This window comes from Pinus tabuliformis, chromosome 5_2 (assembly GCF_031772625.1).
Source record: "Pinus tabuliformis cultivar Carrire ecotype Pingquan chromosome 5_2, CPIR1, whole genome shotgun sequence".
NCBI classification, from domain to species: Eukaryota; Viridiplantae; Streptophyta; class Pinopsida; order Pinales; family Pinaceae; genus Pinus; species Pinus tabuliformis.
The window spans coordinates 803738820-803745815 of record NC_142306.1 but is presented as its reverse complement, the minus strand read 5'-3'; positions in this window follow the sequence as shown (position 1 = coordinate 803745815).

Below are 6996 nucleotides of genomic sequence, written 5' to 3'. Positions count from 1 at the left end.
AAAAAAAGCATGTAGTTTTTAAAATTTGCATAAGTTTTGTTTGAAAAATTAGTTTAAAGTGATTCAAGGGGCATAGTGAAGCAAAATTATCATTAATTTATGCCCCAAAGAAAGAAAATGGAAAGACATAGTAAGCAACATGAAATCTCTACTATGAAACATGAAGAAGAGGAATAAATGCAACATGATATATCAAAATTATGAGACCAAGTGCAACAAATTTTTCTCTCAAAAAAAGTAACATAAACTACTATTGATGGTAGAGGAGTAAAACTGAAAGGAAAAATGGAATATTTGAAGAAATATTTGAAAACATTATTACAATAAATGCTTCCTAATGACGAAACGGTAGTAGAGGAAACTAAATATGAGAACAAATGAAATGTTAATCATGATTTTATAGACTCTAATTTTGGATTGAAGAACCACCACATTCCAAAGATCGATATGAGAAAGTTTGATGGAAATGATCCTGTAACATGGATACTACAAATGGAGCAATATTTTGATCTCCATAATGTGCAAAACACACAAAAGGTACGCACTGCAACTTTATATTTAGAACCCAATCAGTTTGTATGCTATCGATGGATTTTATCTCGTAAACAAATTTTCACTTGGTTAATTTTTATGGAGGAAATGATAGCACATTATGAGGATACAAAGAGTAACACCTTATTTGTCCAATTGATAAATCTCAAACAACTGGGTTCAATGGTGGAGCACATTGCGGACTTCAAAAAATTGAATATAAGGGTAAATGATATCCTAGAGGAGCATAGGATTGATGTATTCATAGGGACTTTAGTGGATAACATACAACATGAGGTTCGCCATTGGGAACCTGATTCATTGAAGAAAGCATTAAAGTTGGCAAGAAAAATTGAAAGCAAAATTATGGAAATAAGGAAGCCTACCACTCAAAACTATAAATGTGGAAGTGTTGTTGCTCCTAACCTTCCACAAACTACAAGGTTGACACAACAAAAATCAGAAGAAAAAAGAGAGAAAGGGCTTTGTTACAGTTGTGATAGAAAATATAATAAAGGTTATAAGTGTGCTGAGAATAAATTCTTTTACATAGATTGTGAAGAGGAGGAAGAAAAGGAACAAGAAATGTCAAAAGAAGAGAATGTACACGAGGAACCAAACCAAGAGAAAGAAGAAACTAATCTGACCATATCTTGTAATGCATTGGCAGGAATTACCACTCCTCATATTCTCAAGATAGAAGGACATATCAAGAAGAAAAAGGTAATAGTGTTGATTGATTCAGGTAGTACCCATATATATATATATATATATATATATATATATATATATATATATATATATATATATATATATATATATATATATATATATATATATATATAGAGAGAGAGAGAGAGAGAGAGAGAGAGAGAGAGAGAGAGATTGATTTGATTGGTGAATAAATTGGAATTCTTACAATAGTATTATTAATATATAATCCATGTGTATGGAAGAGTACTTACCACTTTCCTGTTTAATATTCATGCTTTGTTTTCGGGATATCATTTTAATATTTGTGCCATGATTTCTAGCTATTTTGTTGTTAACTAATAACTAATATTATTAGTTGTGATAATTATTATAACTTTGTTGTCAATTAATATTAGTAATCATTATTAGTTAACATACACTAACTTATTACTATTTTTAATGAAACCATGTTAAAATTCGTTAAAAATAATTTGTTAGAATTATATGATCACAAGGAGAAATTTAAGTGGATTCAAAAAATTGAGATAACTTGAAATTATTTCATTTCTGTTTTCCATATAAGCAACATAATTCAATGTTAACCAAGGATATATTAAGTGTTTAAAGGGATCAAATATCTCATGGTTAAAACATTTCTTCATGTTTTTCACTTTAGAAAAGGTTTTCACATCAAGAGATTTGATTCCTATCAACCCTTTATTAGCATGAATCTATGTTAGTTTTATTATATTCTAGTTGTTCTTTGAAGCATTATTAGGGAATGTGGTTTATATTTTGATGGATTTTTACTCAACCAATTAGGTCACTTTGGATATGTTGAGATTTGGTAAGAAGGAAATAAAGATAAGTTCACTAGTTTCTAAGTTTGGTAAATAATTTTCTAATATCATTTATTTATAATAATTATTTGGTTTATTAATCAAGTGGAAATTTTTTCTCCCAATGGTGGCGTTAATGAGGAGGATGCATAAGCCTTAATGAGAGAACTCACTATCCCATAGAATGTGATTGGCATTTATGCCTCTAGCAATGCAAAATTTTAGTGCATGCATGGGAATGCAAGGTTTACAGACGGGCTTGGTTATTAATTGCGATAGTATGACGGTCTTAGGTTGCATTGTTTATGTTAGTTCCCTATAATACTAGTGTATTCCCTCATTGTTATTGTTAGTGTAGCCCCTTTATTATTATTTTTGTGCCCATGTATTCCCCATATTGTTATTATGGTGTCCCATAGAAGCCCACTATTGTTATTGTTGTGCCCTTACATTATTATTGTTTTGTCAGCTTTGATTATATTGTGACCCCTTAGACTCCTATATATAGAAATGAGGTTTTGTCATTTGAATAAGCCAAGAATTGTTCATCTATGTAATTTAAATAAGGTTTCCTCCTCTAGGAGGCTAATTTTAAAGTCATTTATCTATCCCTTCTTCTATTTTGTGAGATGGTTTCATAACATTTGGTATCAAAGATTTGGATTCTAGGGTTTTGCTACTTCAAATAGGTCATCGTGGAATTTTCGATATAACTTTTTCTCTTCGAAGCTTTAGAGGGTGAATAGAAACCACGTGGATAAAAAATCTTGATAAACTTCGTGTAATAATTTTGGATCTTGTCTCACTATATATTCAAAGATATGAGCTGAGGAAGTTAGGGTTTTTGCAAGCTCCAGAATTCCATCTCAAATAGGTGACCTAGGGAACATATTCATAACATTCTCTCCGAGCATCAAATTTGAATTTCATAAAAGCTGATAGAATTAGAACTAACTTTACTTTTTTGGGTATCAATTTAAGGATCGAAGGTCGAAACAGTGACACGTGGAACTCCATGTAAGTTCACTACTGAACTGTCTATAATCAAGTCATAATGGGAGATCAAGCATAAATCTTTCCTGAAGAATCCAATATTGGTATGAATTATGGGGTTAAAAAGAGGACTCAAAGGGTTACAATAGGATGAAATTTTAGACCTTGGAGATCCGAAATTGTAGAGATATAATATATTCAATATTGAGCTCCTACAAAGTAAAAAAAAGTGTGTAGTTTTTAAAATTTGCATAAGTTTTGTTTGAAAAATTAGTTTAAAGTGATTCAAGGTGCATAGTGAAGAAAAATTATCATTAATTTATGTCCCATAGAAAGAAAATGGAAATACCTAGTACGCAACATGAAATCCCTACTATGACGCATGAAGAAGAGGAATGAATGCAGCATGATATATCAAAATTACGAGACCAAGAGCAACAAATTTGTCTCTCACAAAAAGTAACAGAAACTAAGATTGATGGTATAGAAGTCAAAATGAAAGGAAAAATGGAATATTTGAAGAAATATTTGAAAACATTGTTACAACAAATGCTTCTTAATGACGAAAAGGTAGTAGAGCAAACTTAAAATAAGAAAAAAAATGTTAATCATGATTTTATAGAATCTAACATTAGATTGAAGACCCACCACATTCCACAGATCGATATGACAAATTTTTGATGGCAATGATCCTACAACATGGATACTACAACCTAATCAGTTTGTATGGTATCGATGGATTTTATCTCGTAAACAAATATTCACTTGGTCAATTTTTACGGAGGAAATGATAGCACATTATGAGGATACAAAGAGTAACACCTTATTTATCCAATTGATAAATCTCAAACAACTGGGTTTAATGGTGGAGCACATTTTTGACTTCCAAAAATTGAATATAAGGGTAAATGATATTCTAGAGGAGCATAAGATTGATGTATTCATAGGGAATTTAAAAGATAACATCCAACATGAGGTTCGCCATTGGGAACCTGATTCATTGAAGAGAGCATTAAAGATGGAAAGACAAATCAAAAGAAAAATTATGGCAATAAGGAAGCCTACCACTCACAACTATAAATATGGAAGTGTTGTTTCTCCTAACCTTCCACAAAATACAAGGTTGACACCACAAAAAATTGGAAGAAAAAAAGAGAAAAATGGCCTTGTTACAGTTGTGATATAAAATACAATAAAGGTCATAAGTGTGCTGAGAAGAAATTATTTTACATAGATAGGGAAGAGGAGGAAGAAAATGAACAAGAAATGTCAAAAGAAGAGGATATACACCAGGAACCAACCCCAGAGAAAGAAGAAATTAATCTGACCATATCTTGTAATCTCGTGGTAGGAATTACCACTCATACTCTCAAGATAGACGGACATATCAAGAAGAAAAAGGTAATAGTGTTGATTTATTCTGGTAGTAACATAATTTTATTCATTGTGTGTGTGTGTATATATATATATATATATATATATATATATATATATATATATATATATATATATATATCTGAGAGAGAGAGAGAGAGAGAGAGAGAGAGAGAGATTGATTTGATTGGTGAATAAATTGGAATTATTACAGTAGTATTATTAATATATAATGCCATGTGTATGGAAGAGTACTTACCACTTTCTTATTTGATATTCATGCTTTGTTTTTGGGATATCATTTGAATATCTGTGCCATGATTTCTAGCTATTTTGTTTTTAACTAATATTATTAATAGTGATAATTATTATAACTTTGTTGTCAATTAATATTAGTAGTTCTTATTAGTTAATAGATAATAACTTATTACTATTTTTTAATGAAACCATGTTAAAATTTATTAAAAATCAGTAGTTAGAATTATATGATCACAAGGAGAAATTTAATTTGATTCGAAAAATTGAGATAACTTGAAATTATTTCATTTCTATTTGCTATATAAGCAACATAAATCCATGTTAACATAGGATATATCAAGTGTTTAAAGGGATCGAATATCTCATGGTTAAAACATTTCTTCAAGTTTTTCACTTTAGAAAAGGTTTTCACATCAAGAGATTTGATTCCTATCAACCCTTTATTAGCAAGAATCTATGTTAGTTTTATTATATTCTAGTTGTTCTTTGAAGCATTATTAGGGAATGTGGTTTATATTTTGATGGATTTTTACTCAACCAATTAGGTCACTTTGGATATTTTGAGATTTGTTAAGAAGGAAATAAAGATAAGTTCACTAGTTTCTAAGTTTGGTAAATAATTTTCTAATATCATTTATTTATAATAGTTATTTGGTTTATTGATCAAGTGGAAATTTTTCTCCCAATGGTGGTGTTAATGAGGAGGATGCATAAGCCTTAATGAGAGCACTCACTATCCCATAGAATGTGATTGGAATTTATGCCTCTAGCAATGCAAAATTTTAGTGCATGCATGGGAATGCAAGGTTTACAGATGGGCTTGGTTATTAATTGCGATAGTATGACGGTCATAGGTTGCATTGTTTATGTTAGTTCCCTATAATACTAGTGTATTCCCTCATTGTTATTGTTAGTGTAGCCCCTTTATTGTTATTTTTCTTCCCATATATTCCCCATGTTGTTATTATTGTGCTCCATAAAAGGCCATTATTGTCATTGCTGTTCCCTTACATTATTATTGTTTTGTCAGCTTTTATTATATTGTGACCTCCTAGACTCATATATATAGAAATGAGATTTTGTCATTTGAATAATCCATGAATTGTTGTTCATTTGTGTAATGTAAATGAGGTTTCCCCCTTGAAGATGCTAATTTTAAAGTCATTTATCTATCCCTTCTTTTATTTTGTGACATGGTTTCATAACATTTGGTATCAGAGCTTTGGATTCTAGGGTTTCGCTACTTCAAATAGGTCATCGTGGAATTTTCTCTATAAAGTTTTCTCTTGAAAGCTTCAGAAGGTGAAATTGAAACCACGTGGATCCAAAATCTTGATAAACTTCGTGTATGAATTTAAGATCTTGTCTTGCTATATGTTCAGAGATATGAGCTGAGGAAGTTAGGGTTTTTGCAAGTTCTAGAATTCCATATCAAATAGGTGACCTAGGGAACATATTAATAACATTATCTCTAAGCATCAAATTTTAATTTAATAAAAAGTGATAGAATTAGAACGAACTTTAGTTTTTTGGGTATCAATTTCAGTGTTGAAGGTTGAAACACTGACAGGAGGAACTCGATGCAAGTTCGCTCTACTGAACCTGTCTATAATCAAGTCATCTTTGGAGATCAAGCATAACTCCTTCCTGAAGAAACCAATCTTGGTATGAATTATGGGGTTATAAAGAGGACTTAAAGGGCTACCATAGGACAAAATTTCATACCTTGGAGATGCGAAATTATAGAGATACAATATATTGATTATTGAGCTCCTACAAAGTAAAAATAAAGTGTGCAGTTTTTAAATTTTGCATAAGGTTTGTTTGAAAAACTAGTTTAAAGTGATTCAAGGGGTATAGTGAAGTATAGTTATAATTAATTGATGCCCCAAAGAAATAAAATGGAAATACCTAGTACACAACATGAAATATCTACTATGACACATGAAGAATAGGAATAAATGCAACACAATATATCAAGATTACGAGACCAAGTGCAACAAATTTGTCTCTCACAAAAAGTAACAAAAACTAAGATCGATGGTATAGAAGTAAAAATGAAAGGAAAAATGGAATATTTGAAGAAATATTTGAAAACATTGTTACAATAAATTCTTTCTAATGATGAAACTCAAGATGAGAAAAAAAGAAATTTTAATCATGATTTTATAGACTCTAACGTTGGATTGAAGACCCACCACATTCCAAAGATCGATATGAAAAAGTTTTATGGAAATGATCCTATAACATGGATACTACAAATGGTGTAATATTTTGATCTCCATAATGTGCAAAACAAACAAAAGGT